The following is a 23,298-nucleotide window of genomic DNA, read 5'->3' on the forward strand; positions in this document are numbered from 1 at the left end:
GGGAGAGGGAGGAAGAAAGGGAGAGAGAGAAGAAAGGGAGAGGGAGAGAGAGGAAGAAAGGGAGAGGGAGAGAGAGGAAGAAAGGGAGAGAGAGAGAGGAAGAAAGGGAGAGGGAGAGAGAGGAAGAAAGGGAGAGGAGAGAGAGGAAGAAAGGGAGAGGGAGAGAGAGGGAAGGGAGAAAGAGAGAGAGAGGAAGAAAGGGAGAAGGAGAGAGAGAGGAAGAAAGGGAGAAGGAGAGAGAGAGGAAGAAAGGGAGAAGGAGAGAGAGAGGAAGAAAGGGAGAGGGAGAGAGAGAGGAAGAAAGGGGGAGAGAGAGAGAGAGAGAGGAAGAGGGAGAGAGAGAGGAAGAAAGGGAGAGGGAGAGAGAGGAAGAAAGAGAGAGGGAGAGAGAGAGAGGAAGAAAGGGAAAGAGAATATTGGTAGAGTATATGTTCTTGAGGTTTTGTTCAAAGTTTTGAAATTCTAGAAAACAAATTCATTTTGTTAACTTGATCTAATAGGAGTTTCTAAGTTCGCATTGGTTTGTTAGTTTGACATAGACTTGTTTATTTGGGGTTTTGAAATAATTTTCATTGGTTGAAAATACTCTGAGTTAACACGTTCCTGTGAAAACTTACTTGTTTGGGGGAGTGAAGGATCACTACATTGTTGTCTCAGTGACCACCATACACTCATCAACCCTTATCATAGAGTGGCCTTCCGGCCTTGAAAAGTGATGACTCCCTTGTAAAAAATTTGTTTTTTTTTTACCGTATCATTTGTAAAATTATTAGGTAGAAGTACAGAATAAATAATAAAGGCCACACCTTTCCCATGTTAAAAATAGGTTTCTAAATATCAACGTTATTATTTCAGTAAAGTCCGTATTCTGCATCTGTAATAAGTAAAAAAGAAAAAAAAAAACAATATGAGAAAGTAAGATGAAACCTATGTACGAGAAAAAAAAGGTAAATCAATTTTCCCATAACCTTAACGAAAAGAAAAACCGGCTCAGTAATTCTATTCGCCTATTTTTATTTTTTCTGGTTTTATTTCAGCCTTTGGGTCTAATAATGTGTTTTATATAAAATAGTTTTCATAAATGTTTGATGGTCAAATAATTTATGCCACTAAACTACACATTTGCCATAAAAAAAATACCCAAATTTTTGTTTGAAATTATTTTTTTATGTGTGGGTGTGGGGATTTGGTTCTTCTTCATACCGAGATCCGACAACCGAAAAAATGAGTTTTCATAAAAAAAAAAATAAAAAAAAAAAAAAAATGATAATTACTGTTTTTGACAATTTCAACAATAAGCAATGTTATCTGCCTCTCTTTTTAAAGTGAGTTGTTTATTTTCTTTTTGGAATATAACTTCCAAAATAAACTATTAAAGTTGTTGAAAAAATAATAGAAATTTTTTTTTTTTTTTCAAACAGTGTTTACAAAGTGCCTGCGTGCGTTCATGCAACTATTTTTTTTGTTTTACGTAATGAAATCAATTTAATTTTACGAGTTAAATTTTTTTCAATTTTTAAACTTTAAAAATCTATCAAAATTTTTTTAATGGTTCAATTTTTACGATATTTTCAGGTTCAATGTGAAATTTTATGCTCTTTCCAATAAACCGAATATAATATTCTAGACAATCGTTTTTTTTTTATTCGCCCCCCCCCATTTTGAAATGTCTATTAAAATGAAAATAATTAATTTTCTCACCTCAAATTTATATATCACAAATTGAAGAGAAAAGATCAATAAATAAAATAATCTAATTTAAAACAAAAAAAAAGAATAGTTTTGTGCAAATTTACCTGTAAAGTCAAAAGTTTAAAACCTTTTTTAAAAAAACCATGTTGATTTTTTTTTAAGTGAAACCTCACATTTTTTTTAATTTTGTCCTGAAAAGATTGAATACCTACAACAATTTTTTCTGCTTCATTCAATGTTTTTTTCTTTAAGATTTAAAAAAAAAAAAAAAATCACTCGATAAAGAAATAAAATATATTAAATCAAGAACTCATATTTCTTTAAGAGAATTAAAAAAATATGGAAAATTCGTCGAGTAGTTTTATTTAATGGCAAAAACTGATAAGTGAAATGTGATCATTTTTCAAGTTACGATAGCCCAACTTTTGTTTACAGCAAACACATGCAAGAAATAGAAAATGAGATTAATTCTGGCGCTTACAGGCCACCATATTCAACTCTAAGAAAGGGAGATGGTTGTCTCCCCTTTTTTTTCCATTTGTGACAAGCTGAATTTGCGGTATTTTTGAATCATTGCTTAAAAAATTATTTTATTTAAAAAGTACATTGAATATAAAATATAAATATGGATAAAGTCTTAACAATGAAGAATGGAAGCACCCATTGATTAGTATTTTTTATAGGCAAGTGATTTTTTGGAATTTATATATGTTTATTATATTTGAAGTAAGTTAAAATTCGTTGATTTTCTTTTTAAAGAAAACCGATTTAAAAAAAAAAAACAAATATTGCATATTTTGCTATTAAACCTGTTATTTTAAAATTTGGGGATTTGGTTCTTCTTCATACCGAGATCCGGAAAAAAAATTAGGATTTAAATTACATTTTTCAAGTAGTTATAAGCTTCGAAAGACAGTAAGTCTAAATATTCCAGTGTTTACCACGAATTGTAATGGCGATTTCTGACACTGCTACATTATTACATAAAACATATAGATGATCGCGTGACATCATCCACCATTATTGTAACAAGACGAGCCGAGTTACTTCCCGTGATTTGAAGCTATTAATTTATATACACACTTGAAGTTTTTTTTCGAAAACTATTTTCATTAATAATTAATTTCTTACCTTATTATTTTGTCGTAATTTTTGTGGTATTTTCATTACAGCGACATGACAATTCAATAGATACTATTGGCTTCACTTGAAATTCAATATTTCAATTTTCGAATTTCGCTACAATAACGAAGTTTTTGTCCAAGATCAAAGTGTAGTATCTGTTCTTACAGATGCGGCACTTCCATTTCTCGTTCTCTTTCAGTGGAGGAGAAATCCTTCACGACTGAGACAATTTTTATTTTTGTACCTTTTCTCCACGTTAAAAAACGACCCTGGTGTCTAACTTTGTCCCGTGGGGAGGCATTGTAAATAGGTACAATAACGAAGTAGAACCAGATATTTTGGGGTGCATTCGTTTTTGTTTTGTTTTGTTTGTTTTAGTTTTTGTCTTTTTTGTTTGTTTTTGTTTTTTTGTTTTTTTGCAATTAACTGATGCAGTATCAGTGTCTGCATATTGTCAACGGTTTCAAGAATTGTCTTAACCATCTTAAGAAAGCATATGTCTACCGCTAGAATTTCTTCATTCATAATTTTATCTATGACCGATTCATTTACGTCACAGTAAAAAATAACACAATTAAATAAGACACACAAGAATAAATACAAAAAATGGCACAAAGCAACAATTTGGTAACGGCAAATCGGGGTGGACTCCTTTCTCTCTAATTTTAACTGGGAACTAACCCCCCACCCCAATAAATTTTAAAACAAAATACGCACATTATGTAGTATAGACAACTGAACAAAATACCCCGACGACCGTTATTTTAAGTGCCATTTATTGGGTGGATTGCTATCAGTATTTTGTTTAATTTTCGATTTTTGAACGGTTATCAAGACTGCGTCATGTCGGTTATTTTGTTCTTGTTCTAACTTAAATATTCGACACTACTATTGTTTCGAAATAAATAAACGCTTTAAAATAAGTTAGACTACTAAAAAAAATTATCCAGATGTGTAGTTAGTAACATTTATTTGTTATATATTTGCCCCCCCCTTTTTTTAAAGCGATTTTTCGCTACAAAATATCCATAACATAAAAGAAATGACATACGCAAAAGAACTTAGGGTTACTGATGGAGTTAAGGGATTGATCCGGGACTGTTGCCACCCAGGTTTAAGATTAGTGAGAGTTAAGGGAAGATTTTGATTGAAGGGTGTAGTTGCAACTAGGACTTAATGATGAACTCTACTACTACTAAGTCCGGGACTAGGGTGGCAACAGAGTATTTTATCCCCCATCCCCAATAAAATACATGTAGTTAATCTCCCTTTACCCTCTTACTCTGGTTATATGCTCTTAAAACGCTATTTAATGAAACACTGGTCCAGAAATGGGCGATCATTTTACATTAAATTATATGCAACATTGCGACACTGGTTCCACATTCTAAATTCTTCTCAAAATTTACTATATATATATATAGATAGATAGATATATATAACTACTTCATTTACTCACATAAAATTAATATACGAAAGTATAGATTTATGCGTAAACTTTAAGTATTTACTTCAAAAGTGCTCAATACGTAGGTAGAGCTAGCTAGTTAGTAATTTATAAAATATATATGGCGATTAAGCTACACTGAATATTCTGCGTTTCATCCACTATAGGATTCGTCAGGCTTACGTCAGCCTGACGAATCCTATAGTGGTTGAAACGCAGAATATTCATATATATATATATATATATATATATATATATATATATATATATATATATATATATATATATATATATGCTTGGCAGCCTAGAAGCAAAAGATACAATTTTACATCAAAATAATAAAGTGGGAAATATGTGATAAGTTGGTGAGTGTAAGTTCAGAATTCAACTTAATTAAAAACAAAAAATACAGAAAAATCTTTATAATTATACATATTCGTCACGGAATTCCAAAAATCATATAAATTGATCAAGTATTTTTTTTTCTTTTAAAACCAAAAGCGGGAACTGTGTCTCGCTCCGCTATATTTAAAATTCATCACTGATTATCTCTTCCGTCAACATCTCTTCAGATATAGAGATTAAAATCGGCCCTGTAATGACTACGATTTGCTATTTATCGCTTAAAATCGTAAAATTATTTTCTATATAAAAAAACTACTTAATTGACGTCATTTTTTTTTTTTTTTTTTTTTTTGGAATATGACATTTTCTTTAAATCACGAGTAGATACTCGTACACCATAAAGATTTGTCTATTTTTTTTTTTTTTTAGGTTGAAATCTGGACTTGCACCAGTTGGTGTTACTACTTCAATGCAGGTTAATTTTTTTTAAATCGAATAAAATCCGAACATTTTGTTGGTAATATTGGTACTGAATTTAATTTCTTGTGCTGAAAATAATCAAAGCTAATTTTAAAATCTTTAAAATCAAAATTTAATTCAATAATCTAATCGTTGGCAGACATTGCTTTTTGATTTTTATACATCAAAAATATTTACTTTTTCTTTTAAAGTTATTGTTATTAACACTATCGTTAAAAATCAAATTAAAACTAGCAAGATTTTTTTTCCGTATTGCTATTCTGGGTTCAAAAACAAAAGACAAAATCTATATGCAAAACTGATCTCCTACTCTAAATTCTAAAATATTTTTTTCCGAATGACACTTGTTATGCCCGCCAGTCCGCCACTGCCCGTTATCACCAACAATCAATGATTTGTCTCGCGTGACTCAAACACCAAGTTTTATTTTGTTCCAATCAAGAATGCTCTCTTTTCTAAGGAGCCGTGCCCGTGCCGGGCGTTCCCCCCCCCCCCACACACACACACACACGTGTCTGGTGTTTTAAATTATTTTAAAGCGTTTATTTAGTTTGAAACGCAAGTAGTGTTACGTTAGAACAAGAAAAAAACGGCAGACATGTGACAGACTCATCTTTGTAGTCTCAATAGTCGCTCAAAAATCAAACAAAATACAATGCAAATAAATCAGTGTGTTTTGCTTGTTGGGGGGGGGTATTTTTTCTGTTTTCGTTTTTTTAGATTCCGTTTTATGGTTGCTTTTCGAATTTTGTAACTCCTTATCAGATTTTACCAAATATTGACAGCCATGGAGGTTAATCTATATAGGCACTTTAATTTAAAAACAAAGATAGCTGTATTTATTTTGCCAAGTTTGACAATGATATTATACTAACTAGACATTATTTTATTGTTATACGGACGACGGGGGCACTACAAAAAATATATTTAAAACTTAAATTTTAAGTTCTAACTGAAAAGTATTTTCTTACTAGCTGCATTTGATATATATAGATATTCAAATGAAACTAACCTTAAAACGAAGAGTGTAATAAATATCACAAGTCCGAAGTAGCATATGGCCAGATCTCGCTTTACGCAATGCCCTCACAAAAAAAATAAATAAATAAATTGCTTTATGTACACGTGTTTTTTCTTTTCTTTTTTACATGAAAGACGGTCTCCATTTTCTCCACGTAATCCCACTGTCGATTGGTTTAACCGATTGTCATATCAGCGAGGTTCGTCTTAGCAACATTCAGACAACCTAGTAGGGTCTATCCCGAATCATTACCCCCCCCCCTTTTTTTTTGTTGTGATGAGGTATGGTCCGAGGGGTGCATCTTCTCAAGTTTTACTTCGTTCGGAAGCGAGTTTGGTTTATAGTCGGTCGCCTGAGGCGCAATTGCCTGTGAATGCCGACGGATCTATTCTCTGCGACTTTTTGCACCTTTGCAGAGTGTTCTCTCAGAGGTTCTGTCCCTTCCCTACATGCACAAGTTAAACTGATTTCAGTGCTTCTACAAAATTTAAACCTAACTGATTTTTGCAGAAATAAACCTGAAACTTACAGTTGGTTTAGGGCTAGAGTTTAATAATAATAATAATAATAATAATAATAATAAAGTTCGCTTTAAATTCTGTAGAGGTGCCAGGTGCCTTGACTTTATAACCTTATTGTAAGCAAAATTCATCGACAGAGGTACAGGGGCGTTCCAAAAATAATGTTTCTTATTTCTTATTCCGCCCGAATGGATCAGAGGGAATTGCAAATTGCATTGTTATGATGACTGAACTTATGCATAGTTTTCCTGTAGGAGACGTCATTCTGAATTTTGAACTACTTTCGCTTTTTCTCGTTCAATTTCAAATTCGCAGCAGTAGATTTTTTTTTCGACTAAAACAATCATTCCATTCATTAACGTTTTTTTTTTTTTTTTAAGTTTAACATATTTCAAACTAATATAAATTATTGCACAACAAAAATAATTAAATTAAAACAAATCATTTTTCTGTCGAATTATTTAATCAAGTAAAAATTCCATTTTTTACTTGATTACTATTATTTAAAACGCTAAGTAATTTGCAATTCTACTTTCGGTTGCCCACACTGAGAATTGAACGTTGAACTCTCAGGTCACTTTTACAACTGAATTTTATAAAGTACTCCAACCACTGCGTCGTGGATCTTCTGGAGGTTAAAGATTGCATCCTCAATGTGAGCGACCGAAAATACAATTGCGAATACTTAGGATCTCTATCCAGTCATGGCTGACGGAACGAGAGCACTCTACTCCCTGTGAATTAAATAAAGGGTTCTGTACGAAATTCCGTGCAGATTCCAGAGTTCGACAAAGATTTCCGAGTTTGACAAGATACGCTTGAAGGTTGGAGGTTACATCGACCAAAACATTATGAAAATGACAATGCGAGAACAGTAGTCCGAAGAACATAATACGAAAAAGCAATCCTCATCTCAAAAATTCAGAAACGTAATGATTATGATTAAATTTAAGGGACTCATTTTAAACAATGAACAACTCGAGTCTTTTTACTTACCTCCCGACGAGAGCAAAATTAGACACAAAAAGGTAATCATTTTTTTGTTTTGTTCTTTCATTTTTCATGTAGGGATTAATCATTCTCAGCTGGAAACAAAAAATCTGTAGTTTCAAATGAGGGCATGTCAGACGACAGGCAAGCTACACCCACCCTACCCGGAACGGGTAAGATAATGCCAAATTCTGATTGTAGTCAAAAAAAATAGGAGAGGCTAGTAATAAAAAAATAAAAATAAACTACACACAACTCGTTCGTTTCAACCTGAATGGTTTCATTCCTGATGTGTGTAATATATAAAGGTGGCTTCGTGGCAGTGTTCAAATCTCATGATCTAGCGTCTTTTTTTTTTTTTTTTTACATGGGGATCACCACTTATTAAGGCCCGTAAGCCACTCGGGGGGTAAGGGTTATTTTGTGTACAATAATCAATGGGATAATACCGTAGTAATAGTTGGTATTGGAGATTTGATAAAGCGTCTTACTTAAGGGGGCGATTAATCAAGAATTTGTTTATGTTGGACTTGAAGACGTCCAAGTTGTAGTCAGGTGGGAAACAGGCAAACGGAAGAGAATTCCACAGGCGTGTACTTCTCAGAAAAAAAGCTATGTTCATGGAATCTACGTTTTGATTTAGGCACAGATAAAGAGTGGGGGAAATTACTTACAGTGGTTTTAGCTAGACGGGTGTTTTTCATGAAGGATTGGCGAGGGGGGGGGACCAGAGATTGGAGCAATGTTCATGATTTCCACTCATGCGAACACTCTAGATTGTCATTGTATTCGCCTGAATTCGACGTTTAATAGCTCTTAATTGTCTTCATTGATACAATTCAGTTACAATTGTTGGTGGCCCTGGGGCAGAGGATCAGCAATTGGAGTTAAAGATAGCTTCATGGCTCGGTTCGAATCTGACGACTGGCAGGAATTGTTAACCTACATTGATGCTTGCATAAGCATGAAACACTAGCGTTTGTAGGTATAAATGCATAATTATTTATTTATAATGACAAAAATCTATATTCCAAATTTTAAGATATTGACCATCTTACCATTGAAATGCTCAATGCTTGACAGCAATTGTTTCGTAGCGCAGAATATTTCATGTAATTATTATTTCAATTTTTGAAAATTCAAACTTGATGTAACAAATTGAAAATTAATTGCAACTTTTTTCGGATTTTGTAATGATGTCCATATTCTTTTATTTTCTTTTAAAATTGGTAAGTTTTTTTTGGGGGGGGTTCTGATGAATTAAGGGCAAAATAAATTAAAAAATTGATATAATTACATGAATGATTCTGCGCTATGAAACAGGTGCTGTTTAGAATTATGCATTTCAACATACTTAAAGAAATAAACGGTAAGTTGGTCAACATCTTGAAATTTGAAATATAGACTTTTGTCATTTATTTATATACTAGCGGGGGTACCCGGCGTTGCCCAGGGTGTTTGGAGGCGTGGGGGGGATGGAAAATAACGAATAAGCGAACGTAATAACCGTATTTAAATATTATAAAAAAAAACTGAACATGATGCGAAATAAAAAATAAGCGAACGATGTTAAAACATTTTTTTTTTTAAATCAAAAAAACAAAAACAAAAAAAACAGCGAACGTGATGGAAAAAATAAAACAAATACATGGCATAAATAACCCTGTTTCGATATCAAAACGTTAAAAATCAAAAAAAAATATATCATATCTAGGCTCGAACGTGCAATCTTAAGATAACGACGCTGCTACAATACCGACTGGTCTATGAACGCATGAGCAAAATTAGGCCGTTTTTTTTTAATATTTAAACTTAATTCAAGAAAGAAGGTTTTTGGCACATGCGTGTTTGACTGTCATGAAGGAACGATTTTTTGCTATCCCTTCCTGTAGGAAAGTGCCCACTTGAGGGTGAAGGAATTGTTTTGGGCCAATTTTTCGATATTTGCCATCCAAAGGATCGAGCTTCAAAGTGATACCAATCTTGTGAAAATCCATCACCTCTGTCGAAAGTTTTTGCGAAACATACATACATTTAAGCAGATTTTTGCCCTTTATATTATAAATGCTCTTAATGACATTGAACTTCATAAATTAAAGGACCGATATAAATAAAAGGTGAAATATAATTAAATAAGCATGTATGCTCTATTTTATATATTGAGCTTTTCCTTTTTGACTGGAATCATTTTGAACATATTATCTCAATATAATATATTTAATAAGCCACCGATTAATTTGATTATCAAATCTGTGATTTAACTCATATATATATATATATATATATATATATATATATATATATATATTACATACACTCAAATATATTTAAAAAAACACAAAATACCTTTAAATAGCTCAATAGTGCAAGACTAGAGCTATCTTTCTTTTTACTGCTTTTTTTTCTTCAAAAGGGAACAAAAATTCATTATGTTCATTTAGACATAGCCAAAAATGGAATTAAAATCTTTTAAAATCCTTTATGGAATAACTTTTCTCGCTGAAAGAAAAAAGCCTGAGGTTTATCATATGAAAAGCAGAATACTATAAAAATATAAATAAGTTCATTTAGTCTTGTAAATTTCCATGTATTTTTAACATTTGTTTTGACTATTAAGTAAAAGGTAAACTTTATAAGGGTTTTATTCTTTTTTCATAAGCGACATATATATATATAATATATATATATATATATATATATATATATATATATATATTTGTTGCCTACATAACGCCCTAAGTTAAGCAACGATGAGACTAGCCAATATCAGATGGGTGATCATTTTGTGATTGCTAGGCGTCATATGTGTTGGAGACAACTCCTGCATTTAGTATCACGTTTGGTCGTCTTGACCCTGTCTTGCCATCAGGACCAAGTATTCAAGTCCCCAACACAAGTCAAGCACAAGTCACAGGAAAAGGTGGAGATAACTGTTTGTAAATACGAACAACTGTGTGTAGGCTTTCATGATCTACCATAGATGAGGAAATATCACATAACGGCAAATTACCGAAAGAAATTATATTTTTAGCAAAATGCATAATTATTTATCGATTTTTTTTTTCTTTTTTGGCATCAATTCTTCAAAGCATTTCCTATTTAATGGTATATTAGCAATATTGGGCTCATTCAAAGAAAATTGTATGCAAAAATATTATAAGTACCTGAATTTCAAAAAGTTACTCAATAATAAGATTTTTACATCACACTATTGATTTCGCATAGCCAAATTAAAAAGACAAAATTTAATGATAGTTTGAAATAAACTACGGGGGCCTTGATAGGATTAAATAAACTTCATTTAGTCATGTATTTTTTTAAGTTAAGCAATGATGAGGCTGGTCAGTATCAGATGGGTGACCATTTTGAGAATGCTAGGCATCGTATGCGTTGAAAACAACTCCTGCATCTAGTATCACTCTTGCTTTACCGTAGGTAAATTAACGAGAAATTGCAGAAAGAAATTATATTTTTAGTAAAATGCACAGTTCTTTATTGATTTTTTCTTTTTAGTATCGATTCTTCAAAGCGTTTCCTATTTAATGGTATATTAGCAATATTGGGTCCATTAAAAGAAAATTATTAATTTATTTTTCAAAGATTTAAAAGTGTTTTTCGCAAATACATACTTTTTTTTTTTTTTTTTTTTTTTGCTAATCTGAAAGATAATTATTAACATATTCAACAAATTTCACACTCAAAACACAAAAATGAAAAATTAAACACATTCAAAATTCAGAAAATCTGATACATGTGCAGTTGTTTTTTTTTTGGGGGGGGTTGTTTGTTTAATCTACAATCCTCACCCTCCCCACAATACAATATATTTTGTTCAGTTTCGGCTGATTATTTTAAGCATATTAATACCAACAAATAAATGAGGGGATGGCTGTAGGCAAAAAAAATATATAAATAAATATCGATTATAAAAAAACTGTACACCATTATAAAGTTCATTCTTCACTTAATAATCGGTGAAAACTTTGTATTGATTGGAAAATTACTTGATTTTTGGTAGATATTTAAAGAGAGACTACATCAAAATATACTTACTCTCTTCTTCCATTTTGGCCATGCCTAACTATTACGCTCAGTTCTATTTATGCATATTTTCTACATTTTGTATAATTGTGTAGCATTTAGGATGATTCTTATTTCATTTAAATTATTTTATATATTCTTTGTATTTACAAAATAATTCATAAAAATCAGGATCAAATGCAAATAAAAATGGAAAGAAATCTGCAAAAATCAGAGAAGAAATTTGCAAAATAAAAATAAAAAATGGAATCAACACAAATTCAACAACAAATCAATAGATGGTTTAATTTTGTCCTGTCACAGCTGCGAAAAATTGACAAAACTAGTCAATAAAATTTAATTGGCATTTTAGGCAGCGGACTGCTTTGTTTTACATGTAAAAAAAAAAAAAAAAAAAAAAAGAAAAATTAAAAACACTAAGTAATTATTAAGTTTCATCGTATATTTGTAACGCTTAAATTAAAACTAGACTGAAGAAATATAATAGCCATCTTAATAAACAAATCGAGAAAGAGACGAGGGCAGAAGAACAATTACACAAATTCATTTTCTACTTAATGGACATTGTTTATAAACTTCAGTTATCGTTTTTATTTAGCGTGCCTATTTCTCAATTTGTTCATAAAAATGGCGACTATATTTTTCCGACCTAATTTGCATTTCGGAGTTTCATATGTACAGTGAAACTTGCTTCATAGTTTGAATAAATATAATTTTATTCTTGTTCAGAATACCCATATTTTAAAAAAAAGTTGTATGATGTAAAAAAAAAAAATTAAAAAAAAAAAAAAAAAAAAGAAAGATATTTGATCAAATTAAGCAATTTTTTTTTTTATGTGAACTTGATTCCAAAGCGGATATTTTCATTTTTTTAAATGTTTTGATTAAACTAAACAAATACACACAGGGTGCCCACAAAGTCTGACTACATAATCTAACCAGTCACAAAGAAATTAACATGATAGTTTGAAACTTTGTGGACACCCTCTGTGTGTGTGTGTGTGTGTGTGTGTATTTTTTACTAAAAACATGATTTCAGTAAAAAAAAATTTTTTTTTTTTTTTTGAATTGTTGCCTAATTAATGCCTAAACCAAAGCGAGCGACCGTCCTAGCACAACCCAATTCTACTCAAACTTATTGACATGTTTAACATTTGCAAAAACTTTCACCTAATTATCATTAGTTTATCTAAAAATGCGTGGGTGGAAAGAGTACCCGTCGGAAAAAAAAAAAAAACTCGTCTACTTCTTTTGTTAGACGTTTTTTATAATGTTTACCCAAGTTTTTACAAGTTTGGGTTTGTATTACAATACACATAGGTACGAAAAAGTTGTTAAAAAATAAATATATAACAAATAAATGCTATCAAAGGCAAGATAAGTTACTTTTCTACCTAACTGGATAAGTTTTTATTTAATGGATAATGTTTATTCGGTTCAAAAAAAAAAAAAAAAAAGAAAAAATGACTGCGATGTCTTTGAAGTCTCGATAATCACTTCAAAATAAGAAATAAAACAAAATGGTGGTAGAAACCCACCCAACAAATGTTATTGTAACATTTATTGGGTGGGTTTCTACCACCATTTTGTTTTATTCCTTATTTTGAAGTGATTATCGAAACTTCAAAGGTTTAAAGAGACATAGCAGCCATTTTTTCTTGTTCTCGAGTAGCGCTGAAAACCACTTGTTTAACCGAATAAACATTTGACATTAAATAAAAACACTAAAACCTTATGCAGTGAAGTAGAAAAGTAATTTATCTTGCTTCTGATAACATTTATTTCTTATATATTTGTTTTTTGACAACTTTTTCGTACCTCTGTGGATTGTAATACAAACCCACTTAATCTTTCGCTGCTGCATTGAAAAAAAAAATAATGTGCTTATATAGATCAGCCCCCATGGCTGTCCATATTGTCAGCGAAAATAAAATCTGACAAGTTAAAGCAACAGAACCAACACAAAATAAAATCCGGGTTTTTTGAAACGTGAAAAAATAACGATTTATTTACAGCGATTAATTTGTGTGTGTGTGTATATAATTATTCCAGGTTAATATTGTTCAAAAGTTGAAACATCCAATGAATTTATCGAGGTTATATAAGAGTGCTCAATACCAAGGTCGAGCAAGGGGTACTTTATTTATTTTTACATATTAAGCATTAAGGACTTGGCTTTTGTAAGAGCAACAGCACCTGATAAAGTCTTTAGTTATAACTAGTTGAGTGAAACATACTCCTGAATGTATATATATATCGATAACTAAATGTTTACGTAAAAATGATTTATGAAATTTATCCAACGTAATTAAAAGGGAAAAATAGAAAGGTAAAACATTGTTTCTGTGCTCATATCGTCTTTCTTTATTCAAAGACTTCATCAAGATGATTAAGGAAGTCTTTGAATAAACAGTAAACACGAACATAGAAACAATTTTCAACTTTCCTTTTTTTATTATTAGGGTTATGACAAGAGAATATTCTTATTGTTTTGACTCTCGAGTATATATCCGACACAAATCAATCGAGAACAACCACTGTATAAAAACATAAGATATCAACTAGAGTCAAAACAATGGAAAGAATATGCTGTTGTCATGGCCCTAGTTATTATACACACATGCATGCACGTACTTACTTCTCGTCTTGGGATCGAAGTAGTGTGGTTTTATTTGTTCCCAAATGGCCATCCTCCCGGGCATTAGTTATTTATATTTTCCTTCGGGAAGGGATTTATTACCGGATTACAGACTAGCAATACTGCTAGTGCCAGTATATCTAAGTTCTCAAGTAAACAAACATTAATGCTGATTCCTGAGGTTGTACAGTAAGTTCGTGTTGGCATATGGTCAGGCCTTACTTTACCCAGTATTCGCACAACGAAAAAGAAAAATTACATTTTGTATATGCATTTTTTTTTTTTGTGGTTGTTTTTTGTTGTTGCTTTTTGTTTTATTTTTATTTCTTATTTTTTTTTACGTGAAAGATTTTCTTCATTTTCTCTTAATTCCACGCAATTTCGTTATCATTATCATTATATATAGACTGTTGGAATATATAAGTTATTTCGGATCAGTTTCGTTTTTTTGTTTCTTTGGTTTTTTAGGAGGTGGGCAAAAGTTTTCATACAGTGGATTCTGCATGAATGAACACATGGCGAAATAGCATTGGGTTACAATAAGTTCTGAATTACATTCTTTTGGGGGTTGAAGGTTAAATTCTTTACTACAGGCGATAATAACTAAGGAAAACGATAATCCAATGGCTGACGGAATAAGAAAAATTGGATCAAGTAAAGATTAGATACCCCGTAGCAGAAGAGAAAGATTGCCGAACATTTCATGTGGCACCGGTTGTTTTACCTTGACATTGCCGTTGGTTGTTTGTAAACACGTCAAATAGCAAACATGGTCGAATGTTCGCAAGCAAGATATTTTTTAAATATATTTACAAAACTTTTTAAGATTTAAAAGAAAAAATATATATTTACAAAACATTTTCTTTAATATTAAATATTTACAAAACTTTTAAGGATTTAAAAAAAATTCTATTTACACAAAACTTTTTGTGTAAGTAAAACGAACGTAAACTTAATAAAATTTATTAAAATAAATAGGTGTCTTTCTGAGTGCGTTTTTTTTTTATATATTTACAGAACTTTAATAAAACTAATAATTATTATAATTATAATAAAAATTTTAAAAATAAAGAGAATGAACTATATTAATTACAAAACATTAGAAACTGAAAATTTCGGCCGCTAAACTTACTTTTTGTCTTTATGGAGAAGTAAGCAAATAGCAAGTTTTTTGAGTTTTTTTTTTTAAATAAAATGAAAATTATAAAAAGATTTGTATCTTGTGATACTTACTACAGTGACTACACTTCATCTTTATAAAAATAAAAGTTATAAAAGATATGTGAATAAAATATATTTTTAAAAATCTCGATTGTTTATACTTGTGATTTTATTATGCATAAAAATTGCCTCGGTCTAGAAAGATTTATCCTTCACTTACCACCTAACATACATCGCACTTTAAATATTACAGTGTATTAAAAACGCACAAAGAAAGATTTAAAAAAAAAACAAAAAAAAAACATTGTACATAAAATTAATCTTGGTCGCAAAAATCCGAACAAGTCAGTTATTTTATATTTGTTTCTGCCATTAAAAAGCTTGATTATAATAATTTGATTTAATTTTTTTTTTTAATTATGTATTTTTTAATTGACATCCTCCGAAATTCTCAGTTATAACGTCGGCTTATTTATTTATTTGGTATTATTTTACGACCTGCCCCAGCGTAGTATAAACACCCCCGACCACCCCATGTTAAGAACGGCTTTTGAAGTTGAGGGTGTTTATTCCGAAAGCGGCAACATAGAGAGGTTGGAGTGTTTATAATATGCTGGGACACATCCTAAAAATTTACCATTTATTTATTATTAGTTTTATTAAAATGTTCGGTAAATATCCAGATCCGCTACTACAGAACACCAACCACTCTAATTTGTTTTTTTATAGGTAATTGAGGTCGCTGACAACGAATCTGATAGTCAAACTTGGGGCAAATTTTCCGTTTGCATGGTATTAACCCCCCGAACAACTTTCCACCATTTTGCTGCTTCCGTTTACGCTATGCTGCAGCATAAACAACGGCTTGTTTCACCTAGCAAACTGCCTTCTCACATGGCGTACCAATCAAAAAATTACGGACTGACATTTTTTTTTAATGACTTACAGTTAAAGAAAAGTACAACAAATTGGGGGACTTTTTTTTTTGTCTCACGTAATGTGGTTTACAAAAACATAAGCACCAAACATCTTTATGTTTTTCATTCTTTTTTTGCGGGAGGGGGGATTTAATTATAGAACTGATGTGGCTTAATAGGTGCTTCTGCAGTTTAGTTAAACGTTTACCCGTAAGTAACGCACCGACATTCACCAATTAGAACACCATTTAACATTTTCCGAAGATTTTACTGTTTACATTGGGGGCGCGAGCGGGGGGGGGGCGGATGTGATGTTGGGGCGCGTACCTGAAGAAAGTGGGAGATTATTTCAACCGAAACGTTGTGAATATAACTGTTGGCAGCGGTAATAAATATTGTATTTACATATCAACTCTTGATTGGACAAAATTAAAAATCATCAGTTTCTTTCAGTTAACTCATACGTCCAAACATCTTTTATATAAATCTCACCTGTGTTTAAATGTATGCATGTAAGTTTGTATGTATGTATGTATGTCTGCCTAAAACTTTCGACAGAGGTGACGGATTTTCACGAGATCGGTATCGTTTAATTTCAACCCTTCGGACGACAAATATCGAAAAATTGACTAAAAACGTTAATAAAAGCGAGACCTCCCTGTAGAAAAGTGCCCAGTTTAGGGTGAAGGATCACCCTCAACTGAGCACTTTTCTACAGGGAGGTCTCGCTTTTTTGTCGATATTTCCGGAAGTCATCCACTCTTTTCGATTGACTAGCCTTAATTTAAATCATTGCCACTTCCGGCTTGGCAATGGACGCAACGGCAACGACGCCACGTTTTTTTTTTTTTGGGGGGGGGTCACGTTCTTTTCCTCCTTAGCGGTACTACCACTTTTTTCTTTTTTTGCTCAACACACCTCCAAACACCCGCGCACCCAGACTAGTCTCTTATATAAAAGGAAAAATGTGTGTGTGTGTGTGTGTGTGTGTGTGTGTTTGTATGTCTGCTAGAAACTTGACAGATGCGCTGGACCATGACAAATTTGGCATCGTCTTAAAGCTCAATGTCTCAGACGACAAATATCGAAAAATTGGCCAAAAACATTCTTTCACCGTCAACTCGACCGGTTTTTACAAGGAGAGGTTACTTTTTTTGTCAACATTTTTGCAAGTCATTCAAATCTCGTATCAACGACATCCCATAAAAGACGTTATTTCAGCTGCCAGTGACGTCACAATCGCAGTGAGCCCATTGATAAGGCCGTTTGCTTTTTTTCACCTCCTTTTCCTCCTGTACATTACTAATTTTTTTTTTTTTTATGCGCTCGCAATTTTGCTTTTTTTTTTTTTTTTTTTTTTGCAACCAACACCCTTACGCACACCTCCATACACCCAGGCAACGCCGGGCACCTAAGCTAGTTATGATATAAATGCAAGTCTTCCTTAATAAGTTTCCAGAACTTTTGTACAAGCATTTAAAATTGTCATAAACTCTTGAAAATTCAGTATGTTATTGCTATACATCTTATGAGATGACTGACCAATTTTTATGATTTCAGATTCAAATGAACAGCTACAGCATGAATTAAAATACACACTACTAAAGTCAGATTGTCACAGGTGGTGAATTTCAAAAATGCAATCTGGACGTGAGGGCACTTTAGAAGAATAATATGCAATAAAATTCTGTTTTAAACTTGGGAAAAATGACACAAAAACGTATGGAATGCTTCAGACTGTTTTTGGACCATCTTGCATGCATCGAGCATAAGTTTTTGAGTGACATAAGAGAATCAAGGAAGACAGGGAGACTGTGAGCGATGATGAGAGGTGTGAGAGGAGTAAGGAAGTCAGAACACCAGAGTTGATTGGCCAAATAAAGAATTTAATGGATAAGGACCATCGTGTGTCTATAGAGACAATAAGTGTATAGTTTGATGTCAGTGTGGAAACTGTACACACAATTATTCATGAGGAACTGAAGATGCAGAAGATTTGTGTGAAGTTTGTACCAAGTGTGCAGTCTACAACTCCATCCTTGTCACAGACTATTTAAACAAGATGGGCATCAAGACAGTTCCTCACCCTCCCTACAGTCCAGACCTTGCTCCTTGTGATTTTTGGTTATTCCTTAGCTCAAGGAAAACCTTAGAGGCTGTTATGAGACAATTGGGGAGATGAAAAAGGCTGTGACAACAGTCAGTGACACACTTACACAAAAGAATTTTCGTTGGACTTTCCAGGAGTTGTTGGAATGGTACAAAAAGTGCATTGCAGCCGGAGGAGATTACTTCAAAGGGGACTAGAGTTTCACATGTATACTATAAATAAAAGCGTTCATACAAAAAAAAAATCTGGAAATTTATTGAAGGCACTTTGTAAATGTAGGTGTACCACAGGGGCTGATCCTTGAACCTTTATTATTCCTCATATTCATCAAAAAATACCTAGATAAAATTGTCTCCGAGATGGGCATATTTGCTAATGACACTACGATCTATAAGAGATACGAGAGGAAAACGAATGTACACATATTTAAGACAATTGCTGAAAACTTAGAGAATGACCTCCAGTCTGTAGTGGAATGAGGCCGTAAATGGATAGCATTCAATGTTGTCAATGTTTTCCTTTAACAATTACAAGCATCCTTCTCAACTACGGATTGGCATGATTAATAATATACAACTTGATAACTCTTTGTTCAAAGTCATCAGCTTAACATTAACAGAAACCATAAATTTGAAAAATATATTGAAGACATTGCCAAGGTTGCTGCAAAGAAGGTGGGCTCCCCCTACTGTGCTAGAAAATTACTCACATCTCACAGTATCTCCAACTTAATAGGTCCTGCACTATCAACCAAGCTCAAACCCTTATCCTATCATAGCAATGTTGCATCCCTGTGCCTGTTTTACCAATATTTTAATACAATGTGCTCTAATGATGAACTCATAGCACGTTTGCCTTTTTGATATAAATACCTCCAACTAATCCGACAAGCAGCAAACTCCCACTCCTCCATTGTAGAAATCCCTAAATGCCAGAAAGCCTTCTACTCTAATAGTTTCTTCCATCGAACTGCTAGACTTTGAAATTCCCTCCTTGTCTCCTGCATCCCAGACTGTACTGACATGCAGAAGTTCAAGTGTAATGTGAACAGACATATTGCTGTTCAACTCCCTACATAGTGTCTCTATAGATATGATCTCAAATAGTAACTCCTCACATCTAAGTGACACTGTGCCTTGTTTGTGGCGAATAAGAGTAAAAATAGAATTATTAAGTTCTAATGCATCATACAAAAAAGGTAAAAATAACATTTTTTTTTCTTCCTTTTTTTCTTTCAGAGACCAACACATAATCCTGCCTAAGCCATTTTGGGGGCGAAAGGCCCCTCAACAAGCAGCAAAAGCACAAGATATATTCACGGAATATTAAACAGTACTAACATACACACTATTATATGAATAGTCTCACACAGATGTAACATGGCCGTGACTTTTTAACTGACGTTACACTTCAAACCTCCTAGACCCATATGTTGTCTGGTACTGTTGCAAACGGACAAACAAATAAAACAGGAAATAAATAAAAATCCGACATCTTTTTAAAGTAAGAATGAAATGTATTTATTCGTGGTTCTTCCAAACTAATACATTTCATTATCTTTCAAACATTTTTTTCACACACTTGTTTTTGTCTCTGTGATGCTTCCAATCACCCTGAAAAATCTCATCAGTATGCCCTGTATTCAAGTGATCGCTCATCTCCCTCTCAGTACAGGCCAATAAGTCTTCTGTGCGTCATGAGTAAGTTGCTGGAATTTGTGTTAAAAAGAGTAGTAATCAACCATCTCAGCAAAAATAATCTTCTGAGCGACATGCAATATGGTTTCCGTTCTGCTAGATCTACAGCAGATGTGCTTACAGTTATATCTCATAGGATTAGTGAATCTCGACGGAGGCTACCTTTCTAGGGAAATTGCTCTTGACATATCAAAGGCCTTTGATAGAGTATGGCATAAAGGTTTACTTCACAAAATCTACAACTACGGTATAGCTGAAAATGTCTTCTCAATTATTAAATCATTTCTCTCTGATAGATTCAAAAGAGTAGTGGTTGATGGGCAGAAATCAGAAGCTCACAGTATTAATGCTGGAGTCCCTCAGGGGTCCATTCTGGACCCAACTCTCTTCCTGATCTATATTAATGATATTCCAAATCACATCCTTACATCATTTGTAGACATTTATGCCGATGATGCTACTATCTATGGTAGCACATCTAAGACCATAAACGACCAAGTTCTCTCAGATTCTCTCTCTCCTCTGATCTTGAGCAAGTGGTACAATGGAGAAAGAAGTGGCGTGTTACTTTTAATGCATCTAAAACCAAGCTTTTATCTTTACATCATCCACACTCTGATCCCCATCTGGCATCAATTGAAATGAATGGCTCCCATTTTGGGGAGGCCTCATGTTTTGACAAGCTTCTGGGCTTGACATTTACTCCTGATCTGAAATGGAACACATACATTAAATCCGTTGCCAAGTCCACTGGAAAAATGGTGGGATCCTTCTATCAATCCAGTAGATATCTCACTGCTGATGCAATTCTCTATCTATATAAGAACCAGGTACATCCAAGGATGGAGTACTGTTGCTACATTTGGGCAGGAGCTTCTAGAAAGGACTTATCCTGCCTTGATAGGCAGACTTCGTAGCCTTGTAGGGGATGTCCTTTTCTCTTCCCTGCAACCTCTTTCTCACAGAAGAGATGTTTCGAGTTTTCTTTATCGTTATTTTCATGGTAAGTGCTCGATTGAGCTCCAATCTTTGGTCCCTCTTGCCAAAGTTTCACAAGAAACACCCGTCTAGCAGAAAACCAATATACATAATTTCCTTCACTCTTTATCTGTGCCTAAACCTAATCGTAGATTCCATGAACAAAGCTTCTTTCTTAGAACTGCACGCCTGTGGAATTGTCTTCTGTTTTCCTGCTTACCAGCTGATTGCAATATGGTTGTTTTCAAGTTTAACGTAAACAAGTTTTTGAGGAGCCGTTCCATATAAGTTAACAAATTTACCAAATTTCCATTACTAATGATTACTTTATTATCCAATTGTCTACTGTACACTCTTTAACCCTTATCCTCGAGTGGCCTCTTGGCCTTGATAAGTGGTGATGCCGTTGTAAAGAAAAAAAAAAAAAAAAAAAGGACAAGATATTCTAGTAAAAATATAATAAATTTATAAAATATTGCAGCATTATGAATTGATTATATAATGTTATAAATTGAATTAAAAAAATAAAATTCTTAATGCTGCAATATTTTAAGTTATAAATTTATTATATTTTTTACTAGAATATCTTGTCCTTTTCTTTTCCAGTTTTAACAACTAGTCCTTTACTTTTTTAACTAAACTTTACTTGAAATTCTAAATCCTAATGTAGCTCTACTGTATTCTGTAAGTTAATATCCCCTCTCTTGAAAACTAACAATTGGCTCTACTCCCAAAGCTGCCACTAAAACTCCTACATTACACATGCCTTTGTAGTGGGTCTTTAGCTCCCTGCCCTTAACCTTCGCATGCTGACTGCTTAGAAAGTCATCACTAAACATGTATATATTTCTACCTCTAAGATATGCATTAGAGTTCATTCTTTCCAGTTAGGTACTTACTAGCCATAGTCTGTACTCAGATTTAAAGCGATCTACAGTACATAACAATATGTCTCTTCCTTAGATAGTTTTGCAACGATTAATACAACACTGAACAGATACTCTTTGTTATGCAAAATACTCCCTGACTCTTAAGTGAAAGCTGAAATCATCTTCCTTTATTGGAAGTGGAAACATACTTAATACCTACTTCTATTTATTCACATCTACTGAAAATTTGCCCATATTTAATTATACATACAGAATACGCCATAACTCATAATTTACCTCCAGTTATACCTGTACTCAATCGCACTTACATCTTAACCCTTCTGTCATCTAAAATATACAGAGTCTGAACACAAAAATTTTTAGTTTAATTCCTAATACCTAGTCATACTGTAACGTTATCCTATTCCTAAGCTAAAATATAAATATATATAAAAAAAATTAAAAATCTAAAGGAAAAAAAAAAATTAAACCACATATGAACTCCTTTCTAACAAGCCTGCTTGCAAATATAGTTGCTTCCACTGCATGAACTTTACTCACCCCCTCTTCCAGTAACAAAGAAATAGCAATGTCCCTAAATCACTTTGAGGAGTGTAACTATTCAGTGGGTATATAACCTTTACAAACTAACCCAGTAACATTAACTACCCACGCAGGGTCACAGAAACCTGGATTAGAAACTAGGCGCGGAGCAAACCCTCTTGGTGCTGATGAACCCAGTAGATCTTCCCAGATTATCCGTCTAAAAGGAAAACTCTGAAACTAAACCTAAGAGGAGGGAGGCCTCTCTAGTCTTGGATGACAACCTTCCTAGAGCTGGTGACTCAATCAAATTACCGGTTTGCAAACCTAAACTGCTTAAAGAGTAGATAGGCTCTGTCTATCGCCCGGCTTCCATACTCCTTTGTCTATTAGCCAGGCGCAGAGGTACTATCACAGAGATTCGACAGAAACACTCAGTGGTAGATCTTGTTTCTTGACTAGGACAATGAATGCCATTTTCCCCACTCCCAACATATACCACCCCTCTAAACTGGGCACTTAGGAGTGCTTGAGTGCCACATATGGCAGGGCAATTAGATTGCGTCGATCTTCGTCTGATTGGTTGGGGTTACCGGATTGACAGTTCCTGGCTGCTGTTTCTGACTGGTAGTACAGGAGCCCTAATTCTTTGGTAGCGCTTAGAGATATCCCTGCCATATGTGAAGCCATCTTTAATGTAGGCACATATTCCATGCCCATGGC

General features: G+C 33.1%; 2 protein-coding genes across 6 annotated transcripts in view; one reads left to right on the forward strand and one right to left on the reverse strand.

The window, feature by feature from the left end:
- LOC145284875 (acetyl-coenzyme A transporter 1-like) overlaps positions 1–23,298 on the reverse strand; it is a 91,978-nt gene that overhangs the window by 65,062 nt on the left and 3,618 nt on the right. Inside the window, exon 1 of one of the 5 annotated variants that reach the window (XM_080133900.1) lies at positions 14,301–15,013. The exons of 1 other annotated variant lie outside the window; for it this stretch is intronic. The gene's annotated coding sequence lies outside the window, so the exon portion shown is untranslated. Of the gene's footprint in view, positions 1–6,101; positions 6,517–7,627; positions 7,922–9,967; positions 9,990–14,300; positions 15,014–23,298 lie in introns of those variants that run through there. 3 more of the 5 variants (XM_080133901.1, XM_080133899.1, XM_080133898.1) reach the window with 3 other exon arrangements.
- The window catches only part of LOC145284874 (methyltransferase-like protein 25B), a 78,242-nt gene continuing 62,913 nt past the window's right edge, over positions 7,970–23,298 (forward strand). The window contains exons 1-2 of the mRNA XM_080133896.1: positions 7,970–8,602; positions 19,727–19,991. The gene's annotated coding sequence lies outside the window, so the exon portion shown is untranslated. The remainder of the gene's footprint in view (positions 8,603–19,726; positions 19,992–23,298) is intronic.

Source organism: Euprymna scolopes, chromosome 9, assembly GCF_053919585.1.
Source record: "Euprymna scolopes isolate OS-2025 chromosome 9, ASM5391958v1, whole genome shotgun sequence".
Lineage (NCBI taxonomy): Eukaryota > Metazoa > Mollusca > Cephalopoda > Sepiida > Sepiolidae > Euprymna > Euprymna scolopes.